The sequence below is a fragment of the Ranitomeya imitator genome, chromosome 5 (assembly GCF_032444005.1).
Source record: "Ranitomeya imitator isolate aRanImi1 chromosome 5, aRanImi1.pri, whole genome shotgun sequence".
Classification (NCBI taxonomy): Eukaryota; Metazoa; Chordata; class Amphibia; order Anura; family Dendrobatidae; genus Ranitomeya; species Ranitomeya imitator.
In genome coordinates, this window is record NC_091286.1 from 218,562,907 (window position 1) to 218,584,146 (window position 21,240).

Genomic DNA, 21,240 nt, shown 5'->3' on the forward strand with positions numbered 1-21,240 from the left:
TATGTTCCCCAGCTTTATTTTTTTCTGCATAAAAAACTCAGTGTTTATAGGAAAAATGCTGTGTAAGTTCCTTTTTTATGCATTCTTTTGGTACATTTTATAATTGCAAACAAATAAATGACCTAGTGTTTTTTGGTCGACGGTTATTTATTTATTTATTTTTTTACAAACAGCAGTAAGTCAATTTTTTACAGCGTTTTTGCAGGTTTTTTTATGCGTTCAATTGAATGGGTTAAAAAAAAAAGCAAAAGCGCTAAAACAATTAACTTTAACAAAAAAACTAAGAAAAAAATGCTCTGTGTGAAAATAAAATCTCGTTTTTAACTGTAAAACGCACTGAAAAAAGCAAACAAAAAAAATGCAAAAACGCAGTGTGTGAACAATACCCTAAAGGTACCGTTACACTTAGCGATTTACCAACGATCACGACTAGCGATACGACCAGGCCGTGATCGTTGGTAAAGTCGTTGTGTGGTCGCTGGAGAGCTGTCACACAGACAGCTCTCTCCAGCGACCAACGATGCCGAAGTCCCCGGGTAACCAGGGTAAACATCGGGTTACTAAGTGCAGGGCCGCGCTTAGTAACCCGATATTTACCCTGGTTACCATTGTAAATGTAAAAAAAAAAAAACAGTACATACTCACATTCCGGTGTCTGTCACGTCCCCCGGCGTCAGCTTCCCGCACTGACTGTGAGCGCCGGCCGTAAAGCAGAGCACAGTGGTGACGTCACCACTGTGCTTTACGGCCGGCGCTGACACAGTCAGTGTGGGAAGCTGACACCGGGGGACGTGACAGACAACGGAATGTGAGTATGTACTGGTTTGTTTGTTTTTTAACTTTTACAATAATAATAATAATCTTTATTTTTATATAGCGCTAACATATTCCGCAGCGCTTTACAGTTTTTGCACACATTATCATCACTGTCCCTGATGGGGCTCACAATCTAGAATCCCTATCAGTATGTCTTTGGAATGTGGGAGGAAACCAGAGTGCCCGGAGGAAACCCACGCAAACACGGAGAGAACATACAAACTCTTTGCAGATGTTGTCCTGGGTGGGATTGGAACCCAGGACCCCAGCGCTGCAAGGCTGCAGTGCTAACCACTGCGCCACCGTGCTGCCCAATACAATGGTAACCAGGGTAAATATCGGGTTACTAAGCGCAGCCCTGCGCTTAGTAACCCGATATTTACCCTGGTTACCAGTGAACACATCGCTGGATCAGCGTCACACACGCCAATCCAGCGATGACAGCGGGTGATCAGTAACCAAAAAAAGGCCCTGATCATTCCCAGCGACCAACGATCTCCCAGCAGGGGCCTGATCGTTGGTCGCTGTCACACATAACGATTTTGTTAACGATATCGTTGCTACGTCACAAAAAGCAACAATATCGTTAAAGAAATCGTTATGTGTGACGGTACCTTAAGTGTAAATTGAGCCGCCAGCCAAGTTATAAATCTCCCCTCAAGGCTGAGGAGTCGTGAAGGAAAACTTGCTTTAGGGCTGATTACAACAGCACCAGTGATTAAATGAATGGAAAGGAGAAACCCTGCAAATGAAAGTAACAGGGAAAACATTAGTGGGAACAGAAGCGTACCCGCACTCTCCACTGCTGAGTAGTCTGCATTTACACGCACATGTGGAAGATTTTGCCGTTTGGGTCACAGCCTGTTTGGAAGGAATGTAGAAGTCTTGTAAGTAATACACCTCGGATTTTCCACTCCTGCTGTGCCCACATCCTTTTATCAATTTCACACGAAACAGGGAAGTTCCTAGAAACGCTACCATTAAAGAAGCATTTGGCGTAATTTAAAGAGTTGGAAAAATTGCCTCATGCCCTTTGGGACTGCTGTGTGGGGCATTGCACGATGTACTACAACCTCGACAAACAAGCTGCCCTTTGAGAAGAGCGCGTATTAAGAGTCGTCCATTACTCATACCTATAGAGCTTTATGCTTACAAATGGTTCTGATTTACGCAAGTCTTTCCAGTCACTTATCCCAGCATCCAAGAACATCAATGTTCACAGCTAGCAAAAAGCAGTAAAGTCTTATAGCAAGCTGTTACCCTGCCACATGAGGGAGGACGCCTCTGCATGAACAGATGTGATCAGTGCTCTCGGCTGCAAGTCTGCCGCAACTAAGTGGCCCCACATTACAACAGAGAAACATATCAAATCAAAATTTAGGACAAGAAATATTTTCATGTTTATCAGCTCTAGTTTTCACACTCAACATGTTTCATATCATATCATATGTACCAATATTAAAGCCTCTGATAAGGTAAGCAGTGGCCACGGATTAAGATGCAAGGCTGGCTGTGCAACATACACTATAACATGGTCCTTATAGTCACCTCCTGTGTTTCACATAGCCAACATTCTAGCACATGTTCACCATTTTGTTACAGCTTCCCAAACACCTACATGTCACATTATCTCCAAATGACTATCGAATTATTACAAAGCGTACAGTCAATGGCTTTACTGAATAAATGTTAAATATATAGACCAAAGGACAACTGTGGCGCTGAGTCAATTCTCACAGACAAGCCGTGACACGGGATAGTCAAGGAGTCCAAATTCAAAAGCCAGGAGGCCATGTTATAAACAGAAGGAAGAGACAGAGGCGTAGCCAGGTAACGGTCCGAGGTCAGAATACCAGGAAGATAGTGGATCAGAACAAATGGGATAAACAGACGGATGGTCAGAACGAGGTCCAAAGTCAGAGAATGAAAGATCATCAAGCAAAACACAAGGCACAGTGAGACAAATCACTGTAAGCTGAAGAGGTCTGGGACTAACAGCCCAGTTAAGTAGCTTGGCAATCGTGTGGAACAATGAACACCTGGGGACAGCCAGCACCTCCCAATCTCAGGTTGGATGGCCGAGTTGTCAATCAAAATACCAACAGTTCAGCACGCCCTTGCACCAGACTGGACACTGAGCTGTCAATCAAAGTACTGACAGCTTCAGCACACCCCTGTACCAGATAGGACTGCTGAGCTGTCAGTAACTGCATCTCACACACAGTGAGGTGAGGAATTGTGACAACGACCCTTTTTCTCAAGTCCTAATAAAAATATATAAATGCATGGTTTTCAACTTAGATGTTAAAAGTGTGATCAAAGCAGTATGTATATGTATGCCTCATGTATGCCTTGTACACAGAACCTTATGGCAGCACACGGGACTAATATTGGATGGCAATATGCATTCAATGGAATATCCATAGGATATACCTGAAAAGTATAGAAGATGCATATTCCATCAATACCACCTGCATCTAACTCAAGAAGGAGGCCATGTTGGTTGATGTTTTCAGTAGAACTCCAGTATAAATAAATGGGATGTCCAACCACCTCTCCATTGACAGCCGCATGTGTCAAGGCCCAGTTCTCACAATAGATGCAGATTTCCATTTCCTGCCCTGACCTTAGTATAGAAACTGGGAAAAGTGTGGATATCCTCCACGCTACTGTGCAATTAGAAGTCCAGGCAGGTTGAAGCTAAAACTTGGTGGTTTATTCAGAGTCTCAACGCGTTTCAAAGTCAGAAGTGACTTCTTCAGGAGCTGACATCTGATGCACCTAACAGAAAATGTTCTCCGTATTATGTAGTTTGCGGAATTTGAGCAGTTGAACATTAGATAAAAATAACATTGGGCACCTTTAAAAATCAAAGTATATTAGTAAGTTCTTTATTACACAAATACATTTTTTTTTTAAATTGTTAGAGATAACAAATCCTTTAAAGCGGTTGTACCAAGGTTGTAAGTTTTTCCCTATTCACAGGATAAAGGATAACTTCATGATTGCTGGTAGTCCAACGGCTGGGACTCCCACCGATCCCAAGGACCAGCGCTCTAAAGATCCCTTTGTGAATGAAGCAGTGATCGATCATACACATTGCCGTTCCATTCATTGGGAGTGTTAAAGATCCCTGTGCTTGGCTATCTCCGGCAGTCCTAAAGAAAATGAATGGAGGTGAACATGATCAACCCCCACTCTCTATGAATGGCCACTGCTCTTTGCACGTGATCAACCATGGTGGCTCAGTGGTTAGCAGGCAGCACTGGGGTCCTGGGTTCAAATCGCACCATGGGCAACATCTGCAAGGAGTTTGTATGTTCTCCCTGTGTGTGTCGTTCTCCGCTTACCAGGAACATTTTGGCCTTAGAGTTACAGAAAGTCTTGCACATTGAGTATATGTGTACTATATGTAGCAAAAGCCAAATGTGTGACAGTGGACAGAACCCTTCCCGAGTGGACCTCTCTTAAATAAATATTCAATTATGAACAATGTAAAACAAATAATAACATTCACAAATGATACCTGTAATCCCATAATCTGTCTGGATTGTAACTTTTTGTGACAAGGAAGCCATGTAATACAGCGCCATGAGTCTGAGCATCTGGGAGGAAAAAACCCTTCATTTGCCCCAATGGTAAAACATGGAGGTAAAGTAAGGTGTGGAAGCATCTTTTGGATATTATTATCAGGCCACCATCAATAAAAGGAGTTGGCCACTATTGGTAACAGTCTTTTCTGTTAATTTAACGCATGTATTGGTGACTAAAAATCATTTTTGCTATTGTTTCATTTAAAAATGTGCCTGTTTGACTTTTATGGGATGTTTGTTTCTCTGCATGTTCATCTTTGTTATTGTCTGTGGTCATAAATCAGTTAAAAAGAGCTAAGAAACAAAAGATAAAGGCGTTATAAACTCCCCATCAGACCTTTACAGTGGGCTGACTGATGGATTCTCAGTTAACTCATTCTGCAGCCAACAATACACAGCGCAAATTAAAAGCTATAGAAGGCAAACAGTATAACATTTCTAATTAATGTTCCTATCAAGCGGAAATAAGGTGTCACCTATCCTACCTTGCTGATCGGTGGCTGTCCCACCTGCACCAATGGGCAAATTGAAGAATTTTTATCCCTCACAAGGAACTTTTATCGCAGTTACAAAGTGGTGTGGTAGACATGGATCCATAGCTCCATTCATTCCCTTTGGGCTAGCAGAGAAAGCACTCGGCAGCTCCATAAGTCAAGCTTTTCACTACAATGGGGACAAACGTTCCCAATGCGGATCCCAGCGGGTCACAGAAGCAGACCCCCACTGATCAACAAGTGGATAGGTGGTCTTTAATTAGCCCTAATTACATAGAAGTAAAGAAAAGTTTTACTGAAAAGCGGACAATCCCTTTTCATATAAAAAAGGCACTAAAAATACTGTAAAGAATTATATCAGAAAGTTACCCCCATGTGTCACCAACAGAACTGACTGATATAAATACACTGTAGCTCGAAATTGTGTCCAAGAAAGCCCTGAGTTTCTAAATCTTTTACCCAAGGAAATAAGACACAAAGTAATAAGCCAACATACCTCTTTGCCTGTGTATTACACTTGTGGTCATTATTCCCAGTTTCACCATCACAGAAACATATCAAAATCAGTTGTGAAAAGCCATAATCCACCATAATACCATGGGCTTCATTTATTGCACGTAAAGGGGTTATCCAGGAGTTTTATTATTGATCCCTATGGGGCTAAGAACTAACAGGCAGGTAGTTGCTGACTATTTAAAGCCAGCAATTCCTCTGCTTCATTGCAGCCCTCCTAAACAGAGCGGCACCTTCTCTTCTGGTCTGCTCTGTCAACGGGGCATCAGTGTTGAGCCAGCTGTCAATCAGAATGACATTGGCATAGACACCCGTCAACAGAGCAGAGCAGAAGAGAAGCAGCTGCTCTGTCAACGTGACGTCAGTGGAAGACGCAGAATCACGGCATGAGCAGTCAGTGACCGATGTGAGCCGGCGGGGATCGTCGCCGAGCAGAACAGTCAGGTAGACAGCAACTATCTGCTTGTAAGTTCTTAGCCCCATATGCAACAATATTAAAAGTCCCACATAATCCCTTTAAGTAAGAGCCTGAAATTTCACATTTCCAAATCAATACAGAAAAACAGAAACTATGTAACTACTCTAAAGTAATATATATACAGTGGGTATAATATGACCCTTTGCTCAGACTTAAAGGGAACCTGTCACACCGTTTTCTCAAGAAGAGCTAAAAATAGCGCTAAATAGGGGCAGAGCTGTGCTTTACATTAGTGTATTTTGGAGCCTTTATTCCCCACCTATGCTGCCGAAATACCTTTGTAAAGTCGCCGTTTTGGGCTGTCACTCACGCTGGTCAGGTCATATGGGCGTGGTGACAGCGCTGTTTCTCCCCCAGATCTCCGTTGCTGGCGTAGTGGTGTGCGCATGTCCAAGTGGCGAATCCACTGCGCAGCTTCAAGGAAAATAGCGCGATCTGCACTATTCAGCCGTTTATCAGTGGGCGCGGCCATCTTTGTGAGGCCGCGCGTGCGCAGATGGTTCTTCTCGGCTTCCTGGGACTTCAGGAAAATGGCCGCGGGATGCCGCGTGTGCGCAGATGGCGATCTCGACGGCCATTTTCCTGAAGCCCAGTTCGCATCTCGGCTGCAGGAAAATGGCCGCCGCGATCTCCATCTGCGCACGCGCGGCATCCCGCAGCCATTTTCCTGAAGCCCCGGGAAGCCGAGAAGAACCATCTGCGCACGCGTGGCCTCACAAAGATGGCCGCGCCCACCGATAAACGGCTGAATAGCGCAGATCGCGCTATTTTCCTTGAAGCTGTGCAGTGGATTCGCCACTTGGACATGCGCACACCACTACGCCACCAACGGAGATCTGGGGGAGAAACAGCGCTGTCACCACGCCCATATGACCTGACCAGCGTGAGTGACAGCCCAAAACGGCGACTTTACAAAGGTATTTCGGCAGCATAGGTGGGGAATAAAGGCTCCAAAATACACTAATGTAAAGCCCAGCTCTGCCCCTATTTAACGCTATTTTTAGCTCTTCTTGAAAAAACGGGGTGACAGGTTCCCTTTAAATACGAGTGTCTGTCTGAGCAAAGGGTCTGAATACTTATGACCATGTGATATTTCAGTTTTTCTTTTTTAATAAATTTGCAAAAATTACTACATTTCTGTTTTTTCTCAGTCAAGATAGGGTGCTGGGTGTACATTAATGAGAAAAAATGAACTTTTTTGAATTTACCAAATGGCTGCAATGAAACAAAGAGTGAAAAATGTAAAGGGGTCTGAATACTTTCCGTACCCACTGTATATTACATAGATAGATACAAGGATAGCTAGACAGATGGGTAGGCACTGCACATCCCGGGGGTCCTAAAACACGACGTTCCTGTTCATGAGTGACACATTTCCTGCGCCACACTTGCTCTATTATCCCACTTGTAAAGAGGGAGATTCCTTGTTTGGGGAATTGCAGTTACGGTAATAACATGCCTGCTGTATATATAGTTCTCCATTATCCTATACCTACATAGCCAGGCGTATATAATAACCCTAAAACAACAAAGATGTTAATGATGCACTAATATAATAATTAACTGCAATACATGTAAGGAATGCATTCATTGCCCTGAGCTAATACCACATATGTGTTCTCATCCTGAACACCTTAATTTCTGCCATTCTCGTAATTTGCCAACATTATGACGCTATTAATCACAGTGACAGGTCCAATGAGCTGCTACATATTTACTTGTAAGTCGAATGCGTTCATTTCATCGCCTACAATTACGGTATATCACATACATAGCAGCAGCGGTGTGATCCAGCCACAGCCGCAATTGCACAGATGTAGCGGGGCCGAGTTTGACAAGTAGCAGAGTTAAGTCTGTCATCAATCACGCACACAACTACAGCTACGGGTAATAATGCTGCACTAACGTTGCACATAAAACGTAGCCCTATAGCTAAAAACGACAGATACAACTCTCCAACATCTAGGAGAAACAGGTCTTGCAGGAATGGGGTTTAATTCGACTTTTCATTTTGCTCCTCTTTTCTGGACCCAGTAGAAGCGCCAGGCACCTATGTAGGAGGGCAATGTTTTGATTTGGAGGCTATATTTGTTTCGTATGTATATTGTGTGTTTATAACATAATTTTTTGGGTTGTTTGCAATTTTATGCATGGGATAAATGGAACCACTGCCGGACACAGACAGACGGAAGAAGGCCCCTGTACAAGATCAATATATGGGCCCTTTGCAGCCCAACAGCTCATCATAATATACAATTCCACTTGCTTTGGACATAGAAGGAGTCCCCGTACTTCTTGGTCCCCTATGTGACTGTCCAGGTTGCACCAATGATATGTGCGCCCCTGAACAGAGCTTTACTAGGCTACAGGTACAGACAACCCCCAATAAATAACAAGAATAATTCTGCTCCGTCCAAATCACAGTCTACAGGACTCTTCTTTTCCTGCATTTTTATTATATAGATAGACAAATATTTCCACAACTAGGGATGAGAGGATCAGTGGAAGTTCGGGTTCGCCTGGTTCAACCAAAGTTCGGTTCGGGAAACTATACCCAAATTTGAACCCATTACAAATCAATGTGGACTCGAGCTTTGAAGCTGAAAAATCTCTCTCCCGGGACTGTAAAGGAGAAATCCGTGTTCGGAGCTCGGCACCTTTACAGGTCGGGTTCGCTCATCTCTATCCACAGCCTAAATCTAACAAGTAATATACAGAATTCTATGGCTTAGATCACTAATAGGTTACAATTCACATTATAGCAGAACCACCCAGGTCGGGATGGTCACATTGCTTCCATACCTATGTACTTCGGCAAAGTCAATTCTGCACCCTTGAAAAGTTCCCGACTGATTAACTATAGGTAGGTCCTGTCGCTCTGACATCTCTCAAGGGCCTTGTGAATCGGAACACAAATCAAAATCGGCTTTCCAGGCACGGTGCCATGTGTAAGGCATTACATAGAAGCGCAGGCCTCTGTGGCCAGAACCATACTGTGCTCCTCACTTCTCACACAGCCTGCTTGGAGAACATCTAGATGAAGTCAATGAATGGACCTGGCTTTACAAATTAACTGCAAAGTGATTTAGTAAAAATCTGCATCCCCAACGCGTGAGGGTATACGTATCTGCAGGCAGGTTCCGTATTACCATATGTACCGGTAATAGTCTGATATTTCTATTCCGCATCCTGCCATGCTATAGAGGATTCTGAGCAGCGCAGCATACCACAAAATAGTTAATATCGAGGATGAAAGTAGAGAGACTTACCCAAGGTCATAGAAAAGAGAGGCTGAGTCTCCCAGCCACCGACTCCAGATACAGGAAATGTCACTATAATGCAGATTTTATATCCGTCGCTCACCAAATAGGAAGGCATCGGAGCCTTTTAACATCGGAGGGGCACAATTTGAGCTCACGGGTCGTCTTTCTGCTCCCTGCCCAGTGTTTCCACACATCCACTGCCAGAGAGAAATGAATCGCTACTACCTGCATTTTCTTCCACTGCAATCTTGTGTCTCCAGCCATTCAATAAATGCAATAGACTTGAAATTCTTGTTATTCATTCCCATGAGCGGAAAAAAAAAAAATCTAAACTGTAGCCGTGACTCCCATCAATCATAAGTCACTCACTGATACAGGGTGCAGGAGGAGACCTACTGATGTCAGCGAGTCACTAGAGAAAATACCCACTGATGACGCATATCCAGGCTTAAAAATAGCTACAGGGCCCCCACAGGGATTCTTCGACAGACACATGTAGATCTGCTTACTAGAGCCATGCAGCAGAATGGAGGCAGCGAGCAACAGCAGATCTGTTATGTATACACCACTACAATATAATAATAAACATAATTATGCCGAAATACTACAACATATAATATGCTCTGCTGCCTTTCCGATACAAATCCAGATTCATTCATTCCGCAGAAGCCTACCATCTACTCAATTAAATGTCTTTATACAAATAAAGGTTCTTTAGTACAAAACTCACATTGAAAAGTATAAAACACAACAATGAAGCAAAGCAAAAGCGCGCTATAATCTTATAAGCTAGAAAAGAAACCAAATGAGCACTTCACGGGCGTAAAACACAAAACACAGCAAAATGCTTATTATTGGGAAGCACGGACGCCTTATCTGAGTACAAGGAGAAACGTCATTCTTATAAGGAGCATCCTCGTCTTATCATTAAGATTCGGAAAATATATTTATGTATTGAGGTCATCATAGATAACCTACTGTTAGGTAATGTGGACCTGGAGTTATGCACTAGGGAAGCGCATATAATATTTATTCCCTACTTAAAAAGTTATTGCATTCAAGTTATAGACGCTGATCACGGGGGGTCCGACCACTGGAACCCTCACTGAACCCAAGAACGTGGCACTGACATGCGTCATTCTTAGTTTATGGGACTACCAGAGTCTGTACCTGAATTCTGTGGCAGTCCCCTAGACCAGGGGTCCCCAACTCCAGTCCTCAAGGCCCACCAACAGGTCATGTTTTCAGGATTTCCTTTGCATTGCACAGGTGATGCAATTATTACCTGGGCAAGACTAAGGAAATCCTGAAAACATGACATGTTGGTGGGCCTTGAGGACTGGAGTTGGGGACCCCTGCCCTAGACAATGAAAGGAAAGGTTACAGCTCCATTCTAACAAGTGGTCTCCTTTACTGTTTTATCCCTGCATAGCCATGCTCAGGCCGGGGTCACACGAGCCTTGATTCTCTCATGTGAGAGAGTCGGATCGATTTAGTAAATGACACTCAGACCAAACTCTGATCACAGTGTCAGCACAGTGTGATCCAAATTTCTCAGATGAGAAAATTGTAGCACAGGTGTGAAGATGGAGAAAAAGATTTCTCCATCTTCTTCATAGTGAGTCCACGGAAATCGGACTGTATTCAGATGTCTTCCGAGTGCTGTCCGATGATTTCTATGCATCCATAGGCTTGAATGGGTGAGCGCGATTCGATTTTCACAGCAACTACCGGAGGCTGCTCATTTTTTCTCAACCCGAATCGGCATAAGAAACACTGATCAGCACTGCCCCATAGAATAACATTGGTCCAAGTGCTATCCGATAAAACATCAGATAGCACTCATCTAATGTATATGCTCGTGTGAGCGAGGCCCTCATGGTTACATCCCTCTGCAAGGACCTGTAGCATCTCCCCATTTATGTGAACTGTGCCCAAGAACGTTCAAAAGGGTCGTAGTACTAAATTAGTACTCTGGCTCCTTTCTTTACAAGATCAGTGGTGGTCCAACATCTGGCACGCACAATGATCCAGAGTGATGTGCCATTGCATTGTGTGTTGGGAACATCCAGCTTAATAAGGTAGCAGATTGTAGTGATAGATCTGCTTCAATTAATGAAATTAGGAAGCAGTGGGGAAAATATCAACATAAAATCAGCTGGAATCTTCAGCCACCTGCATGGAATATGATTATTCGACTGCTGTCTTTTATTAACAAATTCTTTCTGAGGCATCATCCACATGGCTCTGCCGGAGCATGTAGAGTTATTCCCTATGGCTCCGTACATGGTAGTGGATAACAGCTCTAAAATATAACATCTGATGGAACATGTCAAGATTTGTTCTTGTCAAATTTTGTATGAATCGAACAGAAAAATATCATTGTATTCTTTCCTATGAAATGAGAGGCATAAGGAGATAAAGTTGGCCTCCATAGGATTGCTAAGGTGCCTTATCACGGCTCAATACAACCCCAGGCATTACAAAGATGTAAAATGATTACAGGTGACATCAAGTCAACTCTGACTCTTGGCAACCATATCAATAGTACGTCAACAGAAAAGAAATGGACTGAAAATCTGTTTCATAAAGTAAAACATGGTACAATTGTTTCTGCAAAATGTACATAGATTTCTGTGCTATGCTGTAAAGTACTGTGCGCCAAGGTTCACTTGCACAAAGTAAGAAATATTGTAGAATTATAGTCTGGAGTAGGAATGGGCAATTACACCAAACAAGTGATAATGATCATCATTTTCATATATTTTCATATATAGGTTGAAAGACAGTCACTAACTGAAACAGAAATAGCACTTTGGGAGGCTGAGAACTGAGTGAGGTACAGCCAAAGTTAGCTACAAAGGTTGGATTGTGAAATAACACTTTCAAGTCACATGTCATACACTATAGCAAGACTGAGCACAGCATCAAGACACAAGGTAGTTATACTGCATCAGCAATGCTTTTCCTAGGCATAAATTTCAAAGCAGACTTGGGTGCTGTTCAAGTTATTTTCAAGAAGTAACAAAAAAAATGGGCAACACTATGGATTGTAGATGGAGTTGTCAGTATCAAAAAGTTAGTGACGATGAAAAAAACATAATGCATCAGGTCAGAACTGGCAGCAACCAGTGACATCCAGCATCACCCATCTACTTGAGAAGAAGTCTGTCCAGAAGTGGTTTTCATGTAGGAATTGTTGACAAAAAGCAATATCTTCAACCTGGAAACAAGACCAACCGACTCCACTATGCATGAAAACATAGGAAATGGGTTGCAGAAAATTGGGAGCAAGTGCTCTGGACTGATGAGTCAAAATCTGAAGTATTTGTCAGTAACGGAATATAGTTTGCCAAAAGTCTGGAGAGTGGTACAATATTGAGTGTCTGCAGGCAACAGAAGCATGCTGGAGGTTCCTAACAAGATTAAGGCAACACTTTGCAAGGAACCTCTAGCAAGTTCCTCTGTTGCCTGCAGAAACTCATTATTGAACTGCTCTCTGGCCCTTTGGGGAACAAACTGCCTTCAATTACAACCAAATATTTAATATATTGACTCATCACCTGCTGCCAATTTTCTGCACCCCAGTACTTGTTTTTTACATATGGTAATTGAGTCACTTGACTTTATTTACATGTTGAAGGTATGGCCCCTTGGATGCAATTCTCCTATGAAGACCACTTCTGGACAGAATTCTATGAACAATAGATGGGTGGAGCTGGCTCCATGTAGGTGCTCACAGGTGTAAGCTGATGGCACTGCTGGACATCTTCCACTTTTAATGAGAAATATTCATGATATGACTTTTAAAGTACCCTTGGCCAACTGCTGCCCATTTCTAGGTGTTCCTTCAAAAGTCTTGAACAACACAATTTGAAATCAGTCTGCTTTTGAAATCTAGTAGAGACCTTGCTGATGCAGTGTAAGTATAATTTGTATTCTGTGCTCAGTCTTGCCATGGCGTATAACCAGTGACATGAAACTGTTCTCCACAACTTCACCATTACAGCAGAGATTTCCTGTTCCTCCTACACAGATTTTCTGCATGTGTACCTTGAAGAGGTGAAGCTCATTTGAAGGCAGATTGGTCACACCAAAGGTTTATTTGATTTCCATTTTTATTTTGCTCATTCTATTTGCATTTTGCTAATTGATAAAAATATAACCCTTCAATAATTTAAAGTATTTTTGCTTAGCAGCATTTTTCCACACCTGCCTAAAACATTAACACAATACCGTATGTATATGTACACACACACTGCTCAGCCATATCATTACAACCACTGAAAGATGGAGTAAATAACATGAATTATCTTGTGACAATAACACCGGCCTGAGAGTGTATTATATTAGCAAGTGAACAGTGACTTCTTGTAGTTACAAAGTGTAAAGATCTGAGCAACTTTGACAAGAGCCGACTTGTAATGGCTAGATGATGGGGTCACAGCATCTCCAGAACCCTGTACTTCTTGGGTGTTCCAGGTATGCACCTATCAAAAATGAATCAAAGAAGGGCAACTGGTCCACCTTGCGGCCACAGTAATGGCATCATAATCTATTTGATAAAGCTAATGAGGAGCCTATCTGGTTCAACAACCAGAATAAGACTGTAGCACAAATTGTTGAAAAACATTATAGCTGCAATGATAAAAAAAAGAGTCAAAACATACAAACCAATAAAAGTAACACCCCAAATCCACCTGTGAAAATGCCTAAAACATCCATGTGAACATCAGAACTGGGCCATAGTGCAGTGGAAAAAGGTTGTGTTGAAAAAAAAAGGAGTCTAATGAGCATGCGTTCACCCACCCACACCCAGAGAATCATGATCGTGTGCTCACTGCATGCTGTCAGGATTCAGCAGTCTGCACTCACATAGAGTGACTGCACACTTGTGTCCCAATTTTGCACAATCAATTTAATATATAATAACTGTATTTCTAAGAAGCAAAATATTATTTTTTCTTACTTTTTGGAAGAGTGGGTTTTTATTTTTTATATAAATATTTACATATTTAATGTATTGAGCAGTACTGTTATACAGATATGTATCTCTATGTACCAGTACAATGTACTTGTAAGGAAGAAGAACATCATTTAGAGATGTAGCAATTGAAAATTCTCTTATCTTTGGCAGTCCAGCCTGTGGTTCACAACTAAAGCTGCTGTCTGCTATACTAGTACAGAGCAAAGCTCAGTTAGACCCTTACCCCTCCACCAAGATATGGTGTTGTCATTGTCGGAACTAACACTCACAGTAGTTTCTGAGCCTACTCGGCCAAGGAAACATTACTTGTGCTATAGAGTTGAAGTCATGACATAGTCCTGACCGAATAACACCCTCTTTTTGGGACTGTCCCACTGGATCCAAAATGATTGGAAGGCATGTAAGTAGTCTCCTTCATAGCCTCCTTCTCTAAAGGGAACCTGTCACCCCAAAAATCGAAGGTGAGCTAAGCCCACCGGCATCAGGGGCTTATCTACAGCATTCTGTAATGCTGTAGATAAGCCCCTGATGTATCCTGAAAGATGAGAAAAAGAGGTTAGATTATACTCACCCATGGGTGGTCCCACTGCGGTCCAGTCCGATGGGCGTCGTGGTCCGGTCCAGCGCCTCCCATCTTCTTACGATGACGTCCTCTTCTTGTCTTCACGCTGCGGCTCCAGCGCAGGCGTACTTTGTCCTGTTGAGGGCAGAGCAAAGTACTGCAGTGTGCAGGCGCCGGGCCTCTCTGATCTTTCCCAGCGCCTGCGCACTGCAGTACTTTTCTCTGCCCTCAACATGGCAAAGTACGCCTGTGCCGGAGCCGCAGCGTTAAGACAAGAAGAAGATGTCATCGTAAGAAGATGGGAGACCCCGGACTGGACGCCCATCAGATCATATCGCCCCTGGGTGAGTATAATCTCACCTCTTTTTCTCCTCTTTCAGGATAAATCGGGGGCTTATCTACAGCATTACAGAATGCTGTAGATAAGCCCCTGATGCCGGTGGGCTTAGCTCATCTTTGATTTTGGGGGTGACAGGTTAACTTTAATGACAGTGCCTCTTATTTAATGACAGTGGTCTCTTTCATCTTGGCGTTAGATATCAAAGGACAGCTTTAGACGTTCTGTAGAGTCTGTGTTTTGCTGGGTCAAAGTTTTTTAGGCCTCATTCAGACGTTAGTGTTTTTCACATACGCAAAAAAAAAACGGTCTGAGTTTCATCAGTATTTTAGATTCAAGGGTCATCTGTGTTTTTTACGCATGGATATATAAATAAATTACACATGTTCTCGTATCCTTTATAATGTTAAACACGGATGGCACAAAGATGCAATCCCTGTGCAGCACGTCTTTCTAATATCCATAATCTTGTAATGATACTTTTCATTCGTGAGGATAAAAAATTGGACATGTGTACAACCCTATAGATTATTATGGGTATGTTTTGTATTTTTGAAAAACACGGATAGAACACGTACGTCCAAGATGGGCGTCTGAATGAGGCCTCAGGGTATCTAACCAATATTAGGCATGTGATTATGACTTTATGGCTGACAGGTGTCAACCATTGAACCCTACATTTACTAGAATGTCAATTTCAATTTTTGCAGACAGTACATTTCCTAAATGGGATCTGGATAAAGATAATCTAGAAATTGATAAGTTTCTTTTGGCGACTATTTCCGATTTTCCCAACACTACTTTTAATAAAGTAATAAATCTCTCCTAATATGTTTACTAAGACTGAAGTGTCATGTATGATGAGGAAAGCTAAAAGTTCATGGTAAAACATGTAACTAGTGTACTCTAAGGTACGGTAATATACAAGGAACACCTTCATCAAGCACGCACTGCTGTGTATACTTTACTGCATGTTGTTTTATTTTCATCCTTGCATGAACGTTGATTTTCTAACTAAAATATCTAGAAATACAAGAGATAATGTTATTGACATAGAAAAGTAAAGCATATAAAACTGTAAACACCTGAAACACAAAAACAGATGAGCTGAAGAAAAAAAAAGAAGAACAAGAACAGCAAGCTATTCTAGCTTCCCTGCTGCAAGCACGATATTTCTGGCTCCTGGGACTTGTACAACGCAGCACCTTGCCTAGGTAACACAACAGATATAAACATTACTACTCATTCTGGCCTCTTAGACAAGTGACAATATGTACACTATGTAGAGTGTGCAGAATTGTAAGGCAAATACTTATCGAGTGTGAGGAGGATAAAGCTAAGGGCATATACACCTTTGACCAATATTTTTTGTTAGAATATTCCTTTAAAAAAATATTCTTTTTTTTCCGAATACTGATAAAAATAAAAACCCTACCATCTTGTGTCTACAGCTTGGACAGAGATTTATTGTCTCAATGGTTATAGACTACAAATAAGGTCTATGTAGTGCAAAACTGCAGTCAGCGCAAAGTAGGGGGCATAGGGAATGAAATATGACTGCAGATAGCATTTACTTGGAGCCCATTGCCACGGAAAGACCATAGGTCTGTAGTGGAGCTGTGTGCATAAAACGCTAGCATAGTCTTTGACCACATTCACACATCAGTATTTGGTCAGTGTTAAAAAAAAAATTGTCCCACTCACCTGAATGAGAATTGGACCGATTATTTATTTGCTGGTGCGAGCGAACCCTTAAAATTACAAAACATTTTTCTGAAATTGTTGTACAATTTTTAGACACAGTTATTCACAGATAAGTGAACCTCTGACCATCTTTGCTTCCGAGAGACTCTGCCTCTCTACCGTGCTCTTTTTATGCAGTCATGTGACCCTTTGTTAACCCCTTTAAGAAGTGTTGCTGCCATCAACTTTTAAATTACCGTAGTTAATTTTATTCAAACAAAAAGGAAAAATGTCTAATTTTCAACTTCTGGTACTGATACGTGCTCTATGTACTGTTGTGAATAAAATATGACTGTAAGAGATTTCCAAAATTTTGAATTCTTGTTTTCTTTACATTTTACGGGAATTCAGGTTGTATTATTTTTATTATTATTATTATTTATATTAGATTATTAATCATTTTGGAAAAAGACTTGAAATGCCTCCAATTAGATGAGATTTTGAGAGTGGGTGATGTGTTTTTTATCCTGCATTAAATTATTTGTTAGAAATAATGAGGTTCAGCATTGAATGCTAATTATATTATATTTGGAAAATACCATCTTTTCGAACAAAATGTATCCCCCAGAATCTCAGATGAATTTGGAGGGCAACTCCTTATTAATATGATACTGATATTACAAATTACCCCTCTCTCTTATTACACCTAGTTACTCTTTATTTAGTGCTGAAAGGCAGCACAGAGTTCTTATAAAAGGTCCACAGAAATGGCTGCATTGCAGAATCTTTCGTCAATAAACCAAATTTATATGTTGCACTATCTCCGCTGTATAACGATTGCACAAGGTTTCAATAGAAAACAAACACATCCATAAATCCAGCTAGTTATGCAGGCAGGAAGGAGCCTGTGCCCATGAGGCCACAGACAAATAGTGTTTTTGCTTTTCTTGTCTAGCTAAAAATACAAACGATAATTATTTTTAGCTCCAGGACCAAGAAATACATTCACATTTCTGTCTGTTGCACATGTTCTGTCAGTCTGCTGCGGCACTTGTCAAGGCTGTCCTTAGGCACCCCTACCCATATCAGCACTGTGCGAAATTAAAGATGTCTGCAGATACACTCAGTAGTGGGCTACCCGTAATGTGTCTACTAGGATTAGGATGATGTGTGGGGCACTGCAGCAACTTAGGCATCCATGGTCCGCTCATACGGTGACAGAGAATCACCATGGAAACCTAAGATACTGCAATGCCTTGCACATGGGGTAAACGATATGACGAATCCTACTATTTGCTAATATTATTATTATTATACCTACTAAATATTGAGATGTGATCTTGGAGATGGGAATGCCCCTTTAAAACACCAGTCCAGTGTTTTTGTATTTCTGGGATGGAGTGGTGCCACTAACATAAGTTCTCTGATCCTAGTATTATACTTACCAGCTGTTTCCGCTTCTGCTCCGGTCCCGCACCACCAACTTTTGACTGCAACTTCTTACTGACTGGAAGACAGATGTAATGGTCACAAGATTTCAATGGAGGTCTATGAGAGCCTTGTTCGGGCTCTCATTGAATTATATTTAGTAGAGAGTTAGAATGTTCCGACTAATCCAACAAAAACTGGAGCGAACCAGCAGGTCACAACCTGCAGAAGACAGCAGCGCAGATAACACATGAAGACGGTGGCTGATAAGTATAATACTAGGGGCAGGGAATGTAGATTAGTGATACCACTCCAGAGCTGTAATAAATAACGCTGGAGTGGTGCCACTAGCATAAGTTCTCTGATTCTGGCATTATACTTACCAACCGCCGTCTTCAGCTCTTCTTGAGACCAGTCAGGCACTGCCAACTTTTGATCGCAACTTCTTACTGACCGGAAGGGAATGTAGATTAGTGACACCACTCCAGCGCTGCAATAAAAACTGCTGGAGTGGTGCCACTAACATAAGTTCTCTGATCCTAGTATTATAATTACCAACAGCCACCTTCAGTTCTTCTTGAGACCAGTCCAGCACCGCCATCTTTTGATCGCAACTTTTTAATGACCAGAAGGGAACGTATATTAGTGACACCACTCCAGCGCTGAAATAAAAACTGCTGGAGTGGTGCCACTAACATAAGTTCTCGAATCCTAGTATTATACTTACCAACCGCAGTCTTCAGCTTTTCTTGAGGCCACTCCAGTCCGGCACCGCCATCTTTTGATCGCAACTTCTTATTGACCGGAAGGGAACGTAGATTAGTGACACCACTCCAGTGCTGAAAGAAAAACTGCTGGAGTGGTGCCACTAACATAAGTTCTCTGATCCTAATATTATACTTACCAACTGCCATCTCCAGCTCTTCTTGAGACTGCACCAGTCTGGCGCCATCTTTTGATCACAACTTCTTACTGACTGGAAGGGAACGTACATTAGTGACACCACTCCAGCGCTGAAATAAAAACTGCTGGAGTGGTGGCACTAACATAAGTTCTCTGATCCTAATAGTATACAGTTACGTCCATATATATTTGGACAGAGACAACATTTGTCTAATTTTGGTTATAGACATTACCACAATGAATTTTAAACAAAACAATTCAGATGCAGTTGAAGTTCAGACTTTCAGCTTTCATTTGAGGGTATCCACATTAAAATTGGATGAAGGGTTTAGGAGTTTCAGCTCCTTAACATGTGCCACCCTGTTTTTAAAGGGACCAAAAGTAATTCGACAGATTAAATAATTTTAAATAAAATCTTCATTTCTAGTACTTAGTTGAAAACCTTTTGTTGGCAATGACTGCCTGAAGTCTTGAACTCATGGACATCACCAGAAGCTGTGTTTTCTCCTTTTTGATGCTCTGCCAGGCCTTCACTGCGGTGGTTTTCAGTTGCTGTTTGTGGGCCTTTCTGTCTGCAGTTTAGTGTTTAACAAGTGAAATGCATGCTCAATTGGGATGAGATCAGGTGACTGACATGGCCATTCAAGAATATTCGACTTCTTTGCTTTAATAAACTCCTGGGTTGCTTTGGCTTTATGTTTTGGGTCATTGTGCATCTGTAGTATGAAACGACGACCAATCAGTTTGGCTGGATCTGAGCACACAGTATGTCTCTGAATACCTCAGAATTCAATCGGTTGCTTCTGTCCTGTGTCACATCATCAATAAACACTAGTGACCCAGTGCCACTGGCAGCCATGCATGCCCAAGCCATCATACTGCCTCCGCTGTGTTTTACAGATGATGTGGTATGCTTTGGATCATGAGCTGTACCACGCCTTCGCCATAATTTTCTCTTTCCATCATTCTGGTAGAGGTTGATCTTGGTTTCATCTGTCCAAAGAATGTTCTTCCAGAGCTGTGCTGGCTTTTTTAGATGTTTTTTAGCAAAGTCGAGTCTAGCCTTTTTATTCTTCTCTTTATGGTAGATTTGGATATTGATACGCCGACCTCCTGGAGAGTGTTGTTCACTTGGTTGGCTGTTGTGAAGGGGTTTCTCTTCACCATGGAGATTATTCTGCGATCATCCACCACTGTTGTCTTCCATGGGCACCCAGGTCTTTTTGCATTGATGAGCTCACCAGTGCTTTCTTTCTCAGGATGTACCAAACTGTAGATTTTGCCACTCCTAATATTGTAGCAATTTCTCGGATGTGTTTTTTCTGTTTTCGCAGCTTAAGGATGGCTTGTTTCACCTGCATGGAGAGCTCCTTTAACCGCATGTTTACTTCACAGCAAAACCTTCCAAATGCAAGCACCACACCTCAAATCAACTCCAGGCCTTTTATCTGCTTAATTGAGAATGACATAACGAAGGGATTGTCCACACCTGTTCATGAAATAGCCTTGGAGTCAATTGCACATGTTAAGGAGCTGAAACTCCTAAACCCTTCATCCAATTTTAATGTGGATACCCTCAAATGAAAGCTGAAAGTCTGAACTTCAACTGCATCTGAATTGTTTTGTTTAAAATTCATTGTGGTAATGTCTATAACCAAAATTAGAAAAATGTTGTCTCTGTCCAAATATATATGGACTTAACTGTACCTACCCACCGCCGTCTTCAGCTCTTCTTGAGGTCGCTCCAGTTTGGAGCTGCCATCTTTTGTTCACAACATCTTACTGAGCGGAAGGGAACTTAGATTAGTGACACCTCTCCAGCGCTGAAATAAAAAACACTGGAGTGGTGCTTTAAAGATGGTACAGTTAGATTATATGGGGAAAACCTGGTGACAGGTTCTCTTTAAAGACTAAGTAAATATGGGCAAGCACATATAAGTATCTCTATGCATAGAAAGAAAAATCAGTTAGAAAAATGTGGCGCCCATGGTCCTCACACCATGTACACCCCACAAAACTAGCAGGACTTTTCTCCTCTTGTTTCTCTTTGGCCTGCGATGTTGTTAGCAAGCGTAGGTTTTTGTAAGTGATCCAGGTGTCATGCAGTGGAAGAGCATCCTTGTCTGAGGAACACTAGCCCCTTGTCTTCTCTTACAGAGGTACGTTTGTTCATCTGGATGGTG

At 41.9% G+C, this 21,240-nt stretch overlaps 1 protein-coding gene across 2 annotated transcripts in view; it reads right to left on the bottom strand.

Annotated features, from left to right (window-relative positions):
* Window positions 1-21,240, bottom strand: part of HIVEP2 (HIVEP zinc finger 2) — a 262,554-nt gene that overhangs the window by 150,096 nt on the left and 91,218 nt on the right. Inside the window, exon 1 of one of the 2 annotated variants that reach the window (XM_069725903.1) lies at window positions 9,164-9,560. The exons of the other annotated variant lie outside the window; for it this stretch is intronic. The gene's annotated coding sequence lies outside the window, so the exon portion shown is untranslated. Of the gene's footprint in view, window positions 1-9,163; window positions 9,561-21,240 lie in introns of those variants that run through there. 2 annotated transcript variants of the gene reach the window in all.